Here is a 17,032-nt window from a genome sequence, read left to right as displayed (position 1 = left end):
GGATGGGTATCTGCAACGCCTGCCAGTGGGATGCCCGGCAGGTGCAGCGTACCTACCCCACGGACTTTGCATACCTGCTGAGGTCCAAGACGTGGTGACACCACAAGCAGGATCATTTTGGGCAAAGAGGAGACCCGCAGGGATATGGCCAGCAGGAGGGTGCCCATGAGGCCTCAGAGCAGGGTATGGTGCACAGCTTGCAGGGCAGGGTGGGCAGCACTAGGGCCCAGCCTCCAGATGACAGGACCACCAGGGGCCCATTGGGGCTGGAGCTCCTGGCCCAGAGCAGGCAGCCCACCTGGAGGGGAATGGAGGAGCCCCACTCAGATCACACAGCACCCCCTCCTCCCTGGCATTCTCTGGCCCCCGCCCCACCCACTCCCCCAGTGCCACCAGCCAGGCCTTGGATACTCCTGTCCAGTCCTGGCCCTTCGAGGCTCCTCACAACCAGAAGCAGAGCCCCAGGACCTGGGCTGGATGACCTGAGACCCCTACCATTCTCCTAAACCCCTCAGCTCCATCCAGTTCCCCCCACCCTCTCCTTCCTATTTCACTGCCCCAGCTTCTGTCCTTGGCACACCACAAAGGGCTGATCACATCTCCGCCACTGGCTGATGTCCCCCTCACCCTGGCATCCTGCGACACCCCAGGCTCACTTCTGACCCCCTTTGTTTCCCTCCCCATCCTAGGGATGGGCCCTTCAGTGTGGCTCCCTGCAGGTGCCCCTCATCCCTGTCCCTCACGGCTCTTGCCACGCCCAGCCCCTGCAGACATGCTCACCACATATCGTGGGGCCACGGAGTAGATATAGACCACTGTGAAGATACACAAGATGGTGCGGATTTGGATCATCAAGCACTCTGGGAAACACCAAGCAATAAAATACTACTGAAAACAAAGTCTCTTTTAGAAAGTCATTTGTGGCCACAGTAGGTGATTGACAGTATTGAACGGCCAGAACCATCTGAATGCAGCTAGATTCTCACCCATAATTCATCCTCCACACATTTCCTAGCTGTTTTCATATAATTAATCTCCCAGGTGAAAAAACTGCCAAAATTAAAAAGCTGAAAACTGACATCTTTAAATTAAAATAGCAACATTTCCCACCATCTGCCCTGTCCTATGACATTGACTGGCACCGAAATTCACTGAATAGATTAACTTGACATTTTCAGAATATTGTGCCCTTCTGTCTCAGAAATGGTAAAAAATTCCCTTTACTTGTTTCTTCTTTTTTATGCTTTATGTTTCATCACTTTCTTCATGCAGGCTTCATGCAATTATTGTAAAGTTATTAGAATTTCATTTTAAGCTAATTTAAATGCATTTTTACAATATTCAACAAATGATTTCATGGATGAAGTCAGAAGGTTTTAGAATCACACTTCTGAAATTAGAATGAAAAAAAAACTAGAGACCGCGGGACCTTAGAGAAAGCGCGGACCAGCGAGTGTGCCCTGGGCCTCGTACTCGGGTATCCCTCTAACCCTCCCACCCTGTGAGGTCGGGGCCATTACGGTCCCCGCTCTACAGCCGAGGAATCGGGTCCCAGACACCACCAGCCAACCGCACACACTCTGCAGACCAGGACACAGCGGGCTGTTCAGCTCACACCCCGCGCTGACACAGGTACACACACACACAGAGCAAACAGCGGCACGACGGCTAATTTGTCATAACACCAAAGACAGCTGGTCGGATGTGAACAACAGAAAACGCCCCTAGAATGGGACCCAAAATTAGTCAAAGTGGCCCTCTGGGGTGTCAGCTGTTGGAACGTCCTCAAAGCTCCTGTCACTGTCTCAGAAAGCGGCTTTACAGGCATGGCCAGGCTGGGCATCCCAGACCCCACGTCTGGAGGGCAGTTCACAGCCAGAGCTGAATCTCATGAAGGACCCCACAAGGCAGGGGGACGCAGGGCAAATCTGGAGTGAGAGCCTATGCTCTGCAGGGAGAGAAGCCATGGAGGGGCCGTGACTGGGACACGACCCAGGAAAACCGCAGCTGCTCCAAATGGTCGGTGGGGGTGGGAGGCAGGGTGGCTGCTGAGTGATGACCCCAACGTGCCTGAGACCTGTGGCTCTGGGGTCTAAACAGTCGAGGTGAATGCAACAACTGCACAACCACATCTTCCACTCAGCTGGCTGTGCTCCTGGCTTAATCTCATGGCCCCTGCCCTGTGTGTTAGGGGCCAGGAGGAGGCATGGCCTGGCTCCCTCGACTGTGTGCTGGTGCTCCTATGGAAGGGGGTGGGGCAGGGCATTCAAAGGCTTCCAACCAGGTGACAAACTAAGAACCATGTTGTAAATCACAGTCACACCGACACACGCAACTGAAACAGACTTCCAGCGAACTCTGATGATGGTCAATAGAGTGACATTTTCATTCATTCCTATTCCATTCCTTTTGTTAACAGCTCACACACACACACAAATAAATAAAGTAAAAAATAAATAAATAAACAAAAAAGATTACAGAGACCCTAGTAAGTTACAATTTCATGTTTAAAAAATACTGCCATGATTATGCTAAATAAATGAACTCAGTCCCACACAGATACACCGTGGGAGCCACTGGGGCTGAGGTAGGACATGATGTAACATGAGGATCAGGACTGGGGACTTGCAGGGGCTGCCAGGAGCTCTTGGGTTTGTCTTTAGGGTCACTGCCCTCTGCTGAGGCTCCTCTCTCTCCCCAAAGAGGAAAAACCTAGAGGTTTTCTACCTTTCCAGTCAGTCTCCATCCATCAACCATGTCTAGTTGACCTCACCAGCACTGGAAACCCCCTCCCTGCCTTCCTCACACCCTGCAGGTGACTCTCAGGATCTAGGGTGGGTGGGGCTGGGGGTGCTCTTCCTCACTGATGCCAGCCCTGTGGGGGCAGCAGGTGTAATAGGAAAGAGCAAATCTGACTGCAAACTAGACCTGATCCTTTCGCTTTAACCCTGTGTTGTTTCCTAGGCTTAGTCTTGCTGTTTCTTCACCTTTTGTAAAACAGTGTTGCCTTTAGCCTGAAATATACAGGAGAGCCTATTATCAAGGCTCTGACCTTTAAGGATATTAACACCTTTCCATTCATGTAAATGCAACAACTTGCAGAACAGAAAATGATACTTGCTTTCTTAGAGGCTTTATAGGGGCACCATGACCTGACCCATGTGGACAGCTGCAAGAACAGCGAATTCCTGCACCAAGAAGTTTGCAACAACCAGCCACACCCCCTCCCCCTTTTTGGGTAAAAGGAGCCTGTATTCTGACTTGGAGAAGATGGTTCTCCAGGACATTATTCTGCCGTCTTCTCAGTCAGCCGACTCTCCGAATAAAGTCACTGTTCTTTACCCCAACACTTCATCCCCCAGTTTACTGGCCTGCCACGTGGTGAGCAGAATGAGCTTGGGACTTGGTAACACAGGGAGGCGAGGAAGCCCAAGTTAGGGCTCTCACCCTCCTGAGGGATCCCCTCTGCCTCTGCTCAGAAGACCACGAAGGGGTTACTGGGATGGTGGATGGAAAAATGAGGCTGAAATATGACCATCAGCACCAGGCCTGCGTGGGAAAGATGACAGGGGTGCTGTACAAGGCACACCCAGCCTCCTTCCCAGTCACGTCATGCTCATGTCCCCAGGGACGAGGGAGGCCTGGACCCTCAGACAGCAAAGCGCATCTGAACCCGCAGGTGCCCAGTGACTGGTTCAGTGTGCACCCCTCTGGCACCTTCCTCACTGCTCCTCTTACCCCTGCCCCCCCGCCTGCTCAGCCTTGGCCCCTCCACGTGCCCACCCAAGGCCAGCACCACTGCAGGAACACATCTGGTCAGTGAGCTCTGCCCCTTTCCAGCCGTCACCAAGGACTCTCCAGCCCTGTAGAGTGCCTCCACTGGTCACGGCATCCTGGCCTCCCGGACTGACAAGGATCCCGCCCCTTTCCTTCACCAGCTTCTCCTCTTGTTCTAAGAATGTTCAGTTGAGCCTGTGGTGTCCCAGGCCCTGCTCCTAGTACATGATGAATATCAGCTCCAATACCCATCCTTTCATGGATGGAGACACGAAGGCCCTGGAGCTGGCAGCCTCTAGTGATGATGGAGCCAGTTGGGCCGGTGAAGGCCCCAGGTGGTCCCAGAGCTGCCACACCAACCCTGATGCCCTGTCTGTGGCCAATTCTATGTCACGGAGGAAAGCCCTCTGTTGATGCCTAGGCTTCCTCAGGGATGCACGACTGTGATGGACCCCAACCCAGCCACGTGCGCAGCCGCGCCCACTGGCAGCTGCCTCCCTCGGTACACACTGGGCCTCTGTTGGACAGTTCTGTCCCACCTGCCAGCCCCCATCCTCCCCAGTCGGATCCTGCTGATCATGCCCCTCCTGTCACCTGGCCCCACAGTTTTCTGCACAAGCCCTGTGGTGACCTCAGGGCCCTGCTGTCATGCCCAGGGCCTGGGGAGGGCAGTGTGTGAGCACGTGGGTCGGCCCCTGAACAGGCACGTGCTGGCCAGTGAAACTGCAGCCGCCTGCCGTCAGGACCCTGCACCCCGCCCGAGCTGCCTCCTGCCTGGCAGCCTGGAGGGGGACCCGCTGCAGTGCCGAGAACCCCACCCTGAGAAAAGTGCTCGGGCGACAAGGGAGGGTGAGGAGGGGGCAGTGGGCATTCAGAAAGAAAGGGACAGGCGGAGCCCAGGCCCCCTCCACAAGGAGAGCCATTTGTCCACCGGGCACATGGGTTCCCAGCACTGGGGACGAGCGTGACAGGACTTAGAAGCCAGCGTCTACGTGCGACGCCTTTGCTTGGAAGTAGGCGCGTAAAGCCGTCTTACCTGAAGCGGGAAACTGCAGCTGACCAGGCTCGATGCCACCCCATCTATTAAATCAGAGGGCTGGACTGTGGCTGTTTATTCCAATAGCAGTTTTTTCTCAACTTAAATCAAAAGGGTACCTGAGAATAATAAATAATTTAAATAAATAAACCTCAATTCAATCTTCTCAAGAAGCAGCTGCTTTCAACCGTTGTACACAGATCACCCTTGGTCTGTCAGACGTGACAACTGAGGATCCAGTGGGGAAATGGGACGTTTGAAAATGCAGGGTCAGGACGTGCAGAAGGTGTGCAGGACAAGGACAGGGCCCTCTCCCAGGAGCCCCAGGCAGAACAGGGCTACAAGCTCAAACCTGGCTCCTAAGCCAATGAAGAGTCCTTGAGAGTGTGGAGGCCCCAGTCTATGGCACGGTCACACGACAGGCCACACCCTCATTTTGGAGAGAACAGCATCACCCCTTGTGCTTATTTATTCAGTCACCATCCACACCCACCCCTGTGTCTATGGGGCCCGCTCCCAGAACTCCAAACGGCACCCCGCACAAGATGGGGCCTAATGAGTTTCTCTCACATGGAAACCCTTTTCACCTGCCAGGAAGGTGAGGGACAAACTGCCTCCACCTAGCCTGCCAAGAGGGCAGGCAGAGGCCAAGCACTTACCTGTTCAGGTGATAGGCAGGTGCAAGACACACACACATACCCGGACCAGGTGATGAGCAGGTACAGATACAGGACACCAGGAAGCAGACGCAGAACCCCAGCAGGAGAAGGACAGTCACACCGCTAGGACAGATGACACACAGTCCCTGCAGGCTGGGCCAGGTGAGGTGTGCCCAGAGGATGCCCAGGGCCCCGCCCTCCCTCCCCTGCCCCACCGGGGTCCCAGCCCCCGGGCAGCAGCAGTGCTCTCTGGGGAGCTGCCCGTGCTGGTCTTCTTCTAGCAGAGGAGCCCTTCCCGCATCCACCCTCACTTCCCCTCCACCCCAGGGTCTCTCTAGCCCTGGGAGCCCCCAAGAGCTGCTCTCCTCGTGCAGGAAGCGTGACGCTTGCACGGACTTGGCTACCAGGTACCGCCCTCTTCCTTGGCCTCATCTGGAAAGGGTTTTTCCAGAAAAAGTTGGATCCCTATGAGCCCTGCCTGTGGCCACTGTGTCCACAGTGTCTGGGGCTGTCTGGGGCTTCCGTGTGTTTTTCTGGAAACTCACAGGAGATTTACTTCACTTGGGAGGCTTATTAAGGAAGTGGTATGTCTGGAAGAAAACTGGAGATTTTCTGGGGTCTGTCTTGCTGAAAAACAGATACTGCCAAGCTCAATTTGCGTTATAATGATTACATGTTATTAAAATTATTATATTTGTGTTCCTTTCCAGAGCCGACTTTTTCTCATTGTAATGCTTCTGAAAATCTGTCAACAAGCACCTGGAAAGCAGGGGTCCGTTTGCCCTGTTTCCTCTCACAGAGGCTGTCATGAAGTCAGTGGTGCATGTGCTGTGGACAGATAGGTCTTAGAAGTGGGTAAATTTAAAATTAAAAACTGAGAATGAGCAGTCCCACACATCAGCCAGCAGCTTGCACAGCTAGTCCCTCCGGGAAATGGAGAACCAGTGTATCACTCAGGCTGTCCCCAAAGGCTTGGGCACCATGGGAGTCTGACTGCTGGAGTCGAACCTGAACTTGAAAAGCAAAGGACTCTTGGTGACCTCTGATAGATGGACCCAGAATAACAATTAGTGCAGAATTATTAGCAGCTAGATAAGGCCCAATAAGGCGGCCAGAATGAGGGCCAGAACGACAGCGCTGGGGAAATACTTGTCCCGAAGCTGGTGGTACCAGAAGACAGAAATCCCCATCAGTGGCTCTGGGTTCCCAGAGAAGGCCAGGATCTTCTGAAGGGCACCAGAGATGCCCAGAACCACTGCAGCGTTGAAAAGGGCCACATCCACATTCACAGGGGGACACAGCCCCAGGTTTACACTACCCTCCAACCCCTGGCACCTATCTTTCCCTCTCGCTCAGCTTGCTTGTACTTCAGGGTGAAGAATTTCAGGTCTGTCATCTCTGCTATGTGGCCAATGGCGACTGTGAGCTGGTCTGATTTGCCTGATGGATGTGGAGCCACCTCAGGTTAGCCTGTCACTTCACAGAGTCTCCTCCTGAAACAATTAAAAGCCAGTGACAAAAGAGTGGCACACACACCACCGCGGTGGCAGAGGGGAGCCCTCTGCTGCCCCTTGCAGTGGGTGTACCTGGAGCATCCTGATTCAGGGGGGACAAAAGCAAGTAAAAAGCTACTAAAAGTCAAAGAAACTTTGGAGGAGCCTGTAATTCCATTCACCATGTGAGAGACGGAGGCGAAAACCATTCACCAGATTGACCATTTCAAGAGATGCTGAGCAGCATTTTCCAAAATTCAGCATCTACTTCTCATTTTAAAAAGTGCATACACTCACTCACGTGGGCTATTTTCTTGAGATAATTAGGCACATATTACAACTTCTTAACCAAAACCATTGCAATTAATAGTACAACTTTGTTTTTTTAACTAATTAAAGCCAGAAAGGAAAAGAATTCCACTCTTATCACTATCACTTAATAAAGGATGTAAAACAGAAACACAATGATCACTATTTAAATGTGATGCTACTGTGAGCCTTGGAGTTACCCAAGAAGTTCAAGATGAAACAGGAGTAGCTCGTTCCTTCCAAATGTAAGCAAGGGTTCTTCTTATTAAAAGAAAAAAAGTGATACTACTGTCTATCAGAAAAAGTCAAGGGAAGTAAAAATTTATTAGAATTAGTTTCAGTAAGTGTGAATCAACCACCATAAACTGGAATTTTATCTTCACTATATTCAGATACTGGAAAATATATTTTTAAAAAATTTCTAGCCATGTTTAAAACAAAAAGCTGGTAGATGGGACAGGAAAGGCCCTCTCTGGCCTGAAACAGGAGGGCGGGAGGGTAGATGCAGCACGGAGCCATCAGCAACACTTAGAATGTGCTGAGCCTGAGGTGGGGGTACAGCTCAGTGGACGTGTGCATGCAGGAGACTCTGGGGACAGAGAGTTTGAGGACAAAACCCAGGACCCCGCCACTCATGCTCCCAGGAAAGGCGGGAAGGCCACAAAGCCAGGCAGGTGAAAGGCACGCAGGATGCGGGAATCCAGGACTCCAAGTGTGACCCTTGACACTGGTATGAAAGGAGGGAGGGATGGAGCCCTGCACAAGGCAGGTCTGCCCACCCGGGGTGGGAGGGATGGAGCCACAGGGTCCGCAGGGTCCTGGGCCACAGGGTCTGGAGAGGGGCCTGGAGACACTGGCAAGAGAATGTGGGCCAGTGAGCTCAGGTGTGCAATTCGTCCCTGACCTCAGGAGCCATGAGGGAAGCAGGGGCGGGTGCTGCTGGTGCTCTGAGGTTCAAGGGGGCACACTGAGGAGGCTGCTCAGCCTCACAAAGGAGAGACCAACCCTAACTGTGTGGGTTAATCCAACAGCTTGAATCTAGGGGTCACAGGCTCCATTCGCCAGTCAGCATGCTCTGCCTGGGAAAAGTCTGGACCCTTAGGTCTTATCAACCCTCCTCTCTGAGGGGTCCTGGGGGCAATCACACCTTACCTTGGGCTCCAGGATGGCTCTGGACTGCCCTGGCTTCACCTGAAATTTGATTTTTTTGGTCTTTGTGGATTCTTTTGTGTTACATTTGATTTTTTAAAGTATTGCACCAATTATTATTTATTGTGATCCTACATTTTAGACACGTGTTCCAATTGTGCGTCTCACTCCCCTCCCCCCGTTCCATTCCCAAGGGGTAAAGTTCAGTCAAGAGGGCTGGGGGTGGGGGCGCTGGGGGAAGAAGACAGCAATTAAATCCCGGTTTCTATTCGGCAGTATGGTGAACAAGAACTCCTGAAAGTTCTCCTGTTACAAATTCTGGTAAATGTATTAACTCACACATACTTTGAAATGCACAACTCAACAGTCAAGAAGTTAAGGAAAGTGACTGGGGGCCCGAAGCACCAGGACCGCAGGGGTGCGGGCCCTGGAGCGGCCCGGCTGCTGCAGCCTGAGGAGACAAGTGTTTCCTGAGCCCTTATTTTCACTGGCTCTCACAGGAAACCCGGGGCCTGAGCAAGGTGCCCAGGGAGGTTGAAGGCGTCTCGCTGAACCCCAGGCCCCGAGAGGCTCCATCTGCAAATACCGACCGGGGAGACTGTGCAGTGGGGACAGTGAAACTGCTCGCCTGTCTCAGACCTGGCTCTGCCCCAGGGACCTCAGTAGTGTCCTCACCTGTCTGTCCTGGGGCCAGCTTCCCCACCTGAGACTCCTAGAAACTGAGACCGGAGGGCAGGGCATAACAGTTAAAAGAAAGACACAGCAATGAGCACCAAAAAGGTGGAAGATTCCTCTCCCAGTAGACCTCAAGCTTCATTAAAATACGATGCTCGTTAAAACACAATGGCATGTTAATAGCACTCCCACAGGTGCCAGGACAAGTTCAAGGCTGACCAGCAGAGGTCAAAGGGTGGGCGTGGCCCAATTCCTGGGAATCCCAGCCCCTTCCGTGAAGCGGTTGGAATAACCCTCGCATCTGTGATCACTTGAAGTTACCAAGCTTGTAGAAATGAACATCCCCACACCTCGTGGCCACTCTCTCTGAGGGAGAGAGACCACACTGTCTGTGGAGTGTGTGTCTCTCTGAATAAATCTACCTTTACTAAACCGTTTCTGGCCACAGAAGAAGCCAAGGACCAACACTTGCTGGGGTGCGAGTACCAGGGGCTCAACCGAGACCTGGGACACGGCCCTCCTCTCGCCCCACGTTTTTCCTGTATCAAAACCACAAGCCAAGCATTCAGCTTACAGCCTCCCTCATGGCTGGCAGGGGAAAGGCCAATCTTCTTGATGGAGTTCACCATCATCAGAGCTCTTAAGGAACTTCCAAATAAAGTTTTCCCAAGTATGAGCTCAAAATAAAAACCACACACACAAAAGAAAATTCCTCTAGGATAAGGCACCGCAAGTGAGTCAGCAGGATTTTGCTGCTTCCTGAAAAGCTCCGAAAACTGTGGTGATGAAATTCCTTTTGAAGATATAAAGCCCACAAGGCAGCGAAATCCAGAGTGCAGAAGGCTGCAATGCGGTCTCAGGAAATAGGCAGTTGGTCACTGCCGTGCAGACTCGTGAACAGAAATAGAAATGATGGGGAATGTTCAGGAGGCACAGGCATTGGTGGAAGGGCAGGGGCAGGAGCGCCAAGGACAAGACAACGTGGGGAAAATGCGGTGCCAACTGGTGCCTGCCGAGGCCCTGCACCCTGACTCCTGGGATCTCCCATGTCCGCCTGCAATCTCGGAAAAAACAAGTACCCCCTTTCCTGTCATGTGTCTGCCTTAGCACAGCTAACAGCCCTGGGAGATGGCTCACCTCCCCGCAGATCAGGCCGGCCTGTCTCAGCCCACATTTCCTCTTATCAGAGTCATCAATCCCACAGCCCTTTCATGTCGGCCCCTGTATCCATCTTCCTGGAGTCGTAAATCCACGATCCTCCATATACCAAAGCCTCCTACTGCACTCACAGCCAATCAAACATCTGTCCCCCCATCCCTTTGTGTTCACAGAGCCTTCCACAATAAAAGACCCTGCAAGTTCACAGTCAGGGCTCACACCTGTGTGGCCCCTCTCATCTGCGTGGCCACTGTTGCCTGTAGCAGGGTACCTACTAAACTTTCCTTTTGTTCTTAACCTTCTCCTTGCTTTTCATAAATTCTTTCACCACCCATGACACCGGCCTGCCATTGTCCCCAACAGAAGACACTCAAAGCTCTTACAAAGTGGTGGAGCACGGGATTCACCCCAGGCCCTGGGGACACAGCTTTCCTGCCCCAGAGGACTGAGGTCTTCCCTGGAGGGGATCAGATCAGGGTTGCTGGCCCGGGGTTAGACACCAGGCCTGTGTGGTTGAAGTGGACACTGAGGACCACCTCCCTCTGCACAGTGCTTCCCCCACTCAGCTCCAGAAATTCACCCCAAACCCTGCCCTACCCCAGCAGAAGACTAAAAAAGATTGGAAGTGACTCTGACCAACCCAAGAAGAAAGATGAAAAATGCTGCCCAGGTTAACCTGCAGAGACGCCAACAAAAGGAACTTCAGTCAAGTGCTGGAGGCCGTGTCCCATCAACTAGAAGGACTGAAGGAAGGGGCCACTGACAGGAGAGCCAGGAAGCCCGCAGTGGGTGGGGGGCCCGGCTGCAGCAGGACTGCGCTGAGAGAAAAGGCAGGTGGGGACTTGGAGCGGGACCGGCCTGTGGGCACTGGGCCGACATACCTTGTCATCGTCCCCTCAGGTCATGACATTGGAGAAAGGGATCTCCGCCTGGAGCACCTTCCGGCAGTGTAGGAGCTGCACCAGCAGGGAGCACACGGCCATGAACTTCTTCCTCTAGGCCGGTTTTATGTCTGAGAGACTCAGCCCTGGAAATACCTGTGCAGACGTGGGGCAAAGAGAAACGCTATGAATGGACACGCACGTCCTGCCTGTTGGGAAGGGCGCCCGAAAGTGATAAAGCAGGGAGATCACAGCCACCTGCTCAAGGCCTGCTGCTCGCCAGACACAGCAGGGAGCAGAACCAGCAACCCAATTCCAAACATGCAGCTCTCAGATGCCCCCAACTCTGAAAACCATATTAATGCCCCGAATCCTGGGGTGGATTCGGACTCCTGTGTGGATTCATGGACCCCGCCCAGCTGGGTCAGCACGAGGCTGATGAATGCCACCCACGGGCCCCAGGGGCCTTCCCAAATACCCCCATTCTGACTTTCGTCTTTTTCGCTATCCTTCTCATCCCAAGCTTCTTCAAAGGGGCTGCTCCTTGTACAAACCTCGTCACCCCATTCTCCCTCAAACTACAACCATGACTGATGCTGGTGCTTGATTCCACTTGATGCATGGGGTGGCATCCCTGCAGGGCACTGAGGCTCCCTCCCCTGCTCAGAACCTCCTGTATCCCAGCAGTGGCTCACAGGCCTCCCTCCTCAGTGCCCCCCAACTTCCTTGTCCCCAGGTTGACCCTGGCTGGTCACCCAAATCTCTCACCCCACCCTCCTCCCGGCCATGCTCATGCCTGCTGTCCTCCCACACACTCACCCCCTTCCTCAGGACTCTGCTCGCCGTGCCTGCCTGTCCTGTTCTAAGCCCCATTTCTCTCCCCTGGCCAGTCACTGCTGTCCATGGTCCCCAAGTCACATGAGCACCACTGCATCCCACAGCCTGTGGATGCACCAGGCAGCAAATCTCAAAGTTCTCCCTTGTATCTGACCTACTTGTGTCCTGAAGGAGCACTGGGGTCACCTGAGCCCAATACCCCTCACCTGAGCCCTGGAAGTGGCTCAGTCACACTCGATCATGTCCAGATCACTTTCCCTGGGCAGAGTGACCTCCAGCGCACCACATAGGGTGGTCACAAGCCTTCCTGTGTGCACAGACCACTCAGTCCATACGGCACCCCATTCCTGACCTCCTGCAGAGGGTTCTCTAACCTGATTACAGGAGAGGCAGAGGGGAGGTGTGGGAGGATGCAGGATGGCCCAGCCCTGGAGGACCCCATGGCCCCCCTACTTCCCTCCCCACATGGCCTAAGCCTGGACCCAGGAACAAGGTTAGCAGGGGCACCCTCCAGTGTGCACAGAGCTCAAGCCCGAGAAGCAGTGATCTGAGGAGAAAGAAGGAGCCATCAGTCTTTGAGAAGGCTCATCATGGGAGGAGTTCTGGAACCTACCTTTCACTGATGCAAGGGCATAATATAAAAGGTCTTGATATTATGAATTTTCAGAAAACCGTTCCTCTCGAGTCCGTGGTCTGGTTCCACCTCATAGTCACCATTCGGGCACGCTGGGGTGGTCTCTGTGATGTGAACCTTCCTACAGAAAAGGAGGCAGAAATTTGATAGGAACACTCAGGAAGAGGGGAGTAGGGGCCAGAGGGAGACAAGAGGGAAGGCAGGAGAGAGGGAGCAGGCATCAGGATGCAGTAGAGACAATGGGGAAGGAGAGGGTGGCCAGGTGAGGGGAGTGCTGAGGCCCCTCCCCAGTTGGCAGTCTGTTCCCAAAACCCACAGAGTGGGAGGACCCGGCCCAACATCAGGCCCATGCTGCCCCCAAACAACATGGGGCAGGTGGGAACAGTACCCTGTGGGCGGCGTTCACACTCCCCCAAGTGAGTATTCTGCTGACAGAAGGAGAAATCCTCACCGTTAGCGCAACCTGAGCAGAAACTGACCCCACATGACCTGGACACACAGCCTGATCTTCCATCCCTTAGCATGGCCTGAGCGCTAAGTTCTCCCGTCACTGAAAAATCTTAGTTCCTTGCAGGCCTGGGAGGTGGAGAAGTAGGGAGGGGCACACATGCAGGGAGCTGAGGCAGGAGTGAATTTCCCCCCACGGCTGGTTCTGAGAGCACTTGGGACACTGTCTCCCCATCAGCCTGTCCCTGAACTGCAAAAGGAACACCAGGCACCAATGGTCTTCAGAAATGCGTGTGTGTCTGCTCATGCATTCACTGGTCCTCCCTCCCTCCTTCCTTTGCTTCCACAACAGAGATGGATCGCACTTCTGCTGCTGAGTTGGGGAACCCACAGGGGACAGGAATGTCAGCCATGGTGCTCAGCACAGAGCACCCCAGGCCTGGAAAACAAGAGGGGTCTCAGGTGCAGGAGGCCCTAAACTCACGTGGTGGGAAAGGACAGCACCCAGGGTCCCATTCTGGCCCTGTGGAGAAACTGGAGACCTGGCTGGTCCTGAGCAGCAAGGCCACTAAAGGGGACAGAGCACTAGTGAGCACTGTCCACCCTCACCCAGGGTGATCGCTCCCCAGCACGTGAGGTGGGAGTGGAGACAGCCAAGAGAGCTCTCCTTCCCCGGGGATGGAGGGTGGGGATGACCAGTGTCTGCCACCTCCAAGGCCCCTGCCACCAGAGGCCCCATTACTTGTGAGACTGTCCTGTCCACGATGGCAGAAGTGGGGAGACATGAGGCCTGGGGCAGGGGGCCCCACTACAACCTGGAGCTGGGTGAGGGATGTGGGGACTCCCGTCATGGCTCCTGCCTGAGGGCCCTGGGAGTGGGGGGGCACTTGCTTAGCATCCAATTTTACCTGCTTCAAGGCAGCCTGGAACGTGCACCCAGCACATCAGTTTGGGGCAGACCAGGAGCTGCTTGTGCTTGGGGCAGCAGAACAGGGTGTGTGGTCTCCTGCTGCCAATAAGCTGGCAGCTGTCACCATGCAAGGAGCAGACAGGTGCTCCACCCCTCCTTGGCCTTGGCCTCTCCAAGACAACCACCCAGGGCATACAGCCTTGGGAAGGAGCCCACGTACCAAGTCTCAGGAGTCCCAGCATGAGAGGTTAGGGTAAAGACACAGTGCTGATTCATTCCTCCCATCCGTCCATCTATCCATCTGTCTGATCAGCCATGCCCCATGAATACGCAATGAGCAGGAGATAAATGTCTGCTGAATTGATGTATAGAAGGAAGTATGGAGGATGGATGGGTGGGTGGATGAAGAAAGCAAAAGAAGAAAATCCCATTCGGAATAATGTAAGAGTGTTACAGAAACAACAAGCCAGCCAAGAAACAAGCACCACTCGGAGGGTTGGAGTACTCCGACTTCTTACGCAGGTGGGCTCAGAGGGGCTTCTGCTCTGAGGCTCTGAGCACCTACAAGACGTGTGATGAGGCTTTATACGATTAATTACGAGCTTGGGGTTTTCAACCAATAGGCATGGAACAGCTTTTATCAGCATCATTATCACAAAAGCAGAGGCAGCAAACAGACATTCCAAGGCCAGATATGTGTTTCTGAAAATTTAGCTGGCTAGCAAAGAGAACATGAGCAGAGAATCAGCATACTGACCTTTATTAAGTTAGATTTACAAGTTAGGCCCAGCAGAACTCAGGTCAGTAATCCAACACTTGTTACACTTAGATTTAAGAGTTAGCCCAGCCTGGCATTTCCTTCACAGTTACATTTCAAAGGGACAGCTCCCAGATCCCTAAGAAAGACATTCCAGAATTAAAGAAGATTTGCATCACAGAGGATCAGAGAAAGAATGTGCAATTCCAAGTTTTCTGAAGTATATCCTGTGAGAAATAAGAAGTTAGGGGCCTGTAGTTAGGAGAAAACTTTCTAAAGGCTAGTTCAGCTGAGGGGAGCACTAAGGCCCATCTTGGTCAGGAGACAGTCATTTTAGAAATTTTGTCATGTGGAAACAGCCCTTGAATGCTGGTAATCATTTGGAAATATAAATGCATTTACACAATGAATTATTTTTAAACCAAAAATGCTTTGGGTACAATTATATGCATTATAAACCAAAGGAAGATCTTTCCTTCATCTTGTTTCTCTTTGGATCTCAAGGCCTTATTATTATTTCCCTATTTAAAAAGAACTATGCTTTGAGGCTTTCCTTCTTCAGGCAATAATTTAAGGTAGAATTGTGGTTTTATCAGCTGTTACAAGTCCCCTTTAATTTCCATTTTCACTTAAGAAACTAAGTGGACTTTCAGGCTACCTTTGTGCTGATAATTAGGGCAAGTGAATGTGAATCTCAGTGTGTTTAAGGATAGCAAGTGTATTACTTCATCTCTCAAATTCATCTTTATTCAAATGCAATATCCCACAGCACTGCATATTGAAAATCCAGAGCCTTGTGGATGCCCAGGTAATCACAGCAGTAGTAGTTAAACTTTATATTTCTATGGTGCTTTATGATTTTGAATCACTTCCTCATACATAATCTTATTTTGTCTTCCCAGCAAACACTGCAGTAGGGTTTATTACAGGCTTTTATAGTTGTTGCCTGGAAATGGCAAGACTTAGAGGCTTTGGGCTTCTAGCTTAATGTCCAGTTAGAAACTGAATAATTTTTTTGAGATCTTGGTATTTAATTAGCATGGATTTTTAAATCATCATGCTCTTCTATTTTAAAGAGATTAAATTAGGATATGGCACAAATAATCAATTTCTATTTGTGATACAACTCTAAGAAGGCTTCAGAATTACTGAAGCCCATTAAATCAGTTGGGGGCCTCTGACTATAGGCATAAAGATTCAAGCTAAAGGCACCCAAATTTTAAAAATAAATATTACAATAAAATAAGATTAACAAAAGTACTCTTATCCTTCTTCTGAGGCTGAAAATCAAGAATAGCCTATGGCATTGACAATGAGAAATAACCCTTGAAAAAAATCTGCATATGCTTAGCACATATTTGAGAAACTTTCTACATGTCTAGTGTAATGTAATAAATATCACGATGTCAAACTCTATCCAAAAGATACTATGAATGTAGGCAAAAATATATAATTTTTAGTATTTCAATCTGAAATAGATATTTAAAAAATGTCCAAAAGTTTTATCTTTAGCCTGATCACTTATGTTTGAAATATTTTTTCTGTCATTAGGCAACCCTTCCCAGCCCACTTCTCTCCACTACATAAATCCTCATCAACTGCGTGCCTGTGGAGTGGCACTGACAGCAGTGGGGGAAAACGTTCAAGATTATGACAGTGATAAAATGTTCCCAGCTGCAGGTTTTGGTGCAAAACTGCCTCCAGATGGAAGGATAGCTCAAGAGTATGCTTTGGTAAGAATACATGGCAAGGATTGATAATTTGAAAAAAAAATTATGTTGGATCTTTTCGTTCGTTTGCTGCTTATGTTGCGATCACTCATGTAGCAAGTTCTTGTGACTATAAAGTCGGCTCAGTTTTGGTGAATGAGTGGTTTAGGCATGTGTGATTAATGGGGGGAAATGACAGTATCATAGATTCATAGTAAATCTACTATGTGCCTCTGATTTATAAATAGGGGCTCTTTTCTTGTTATCTATTTCTGCATATCAAACCTCCCTAAAAGTTAGAGGCATAAACCAATACCTTCCATTGTAGTCATCATTTGTGGGTCAGGAATTTGGGCAGAACACAATGGGGATGGTGCATTTCTTTAAGATGTACGGGGCCTCACCTTGGATGGCTTGACTGGCTGGAGACAGCTGGAATTCTTCTACTGGAGCCATATACCTAGATTTCATTCTGGCTGTTGCTTAGATTCTTCAGTTTCTCTCCATGTCATAGCTCCTGGAGCAAATATGTCTATTAAGGTGTCTCATTTGATATGTCTGACACCTTAGGATGGCTGACATAGCTGGGTTGCCTAGACAC

Source organism: Vicugna pacos, chromosome 26, assembly GCF_048564905.1.
Source record: "Vicugna pacos chromosome 26, VicPac4, whole genome shotgun sequence".
Lineage (NCBI taxonomy): Eukaryota > Metazoa > Chordata > Mammalia > Artiodactyla > Camelidae > Vicugna > Vicugna pacos.
The sequence above is the reverse complement of the archived record's forward strand: the minus strand, read 5'-3'. Positions refer to the sequence as shown.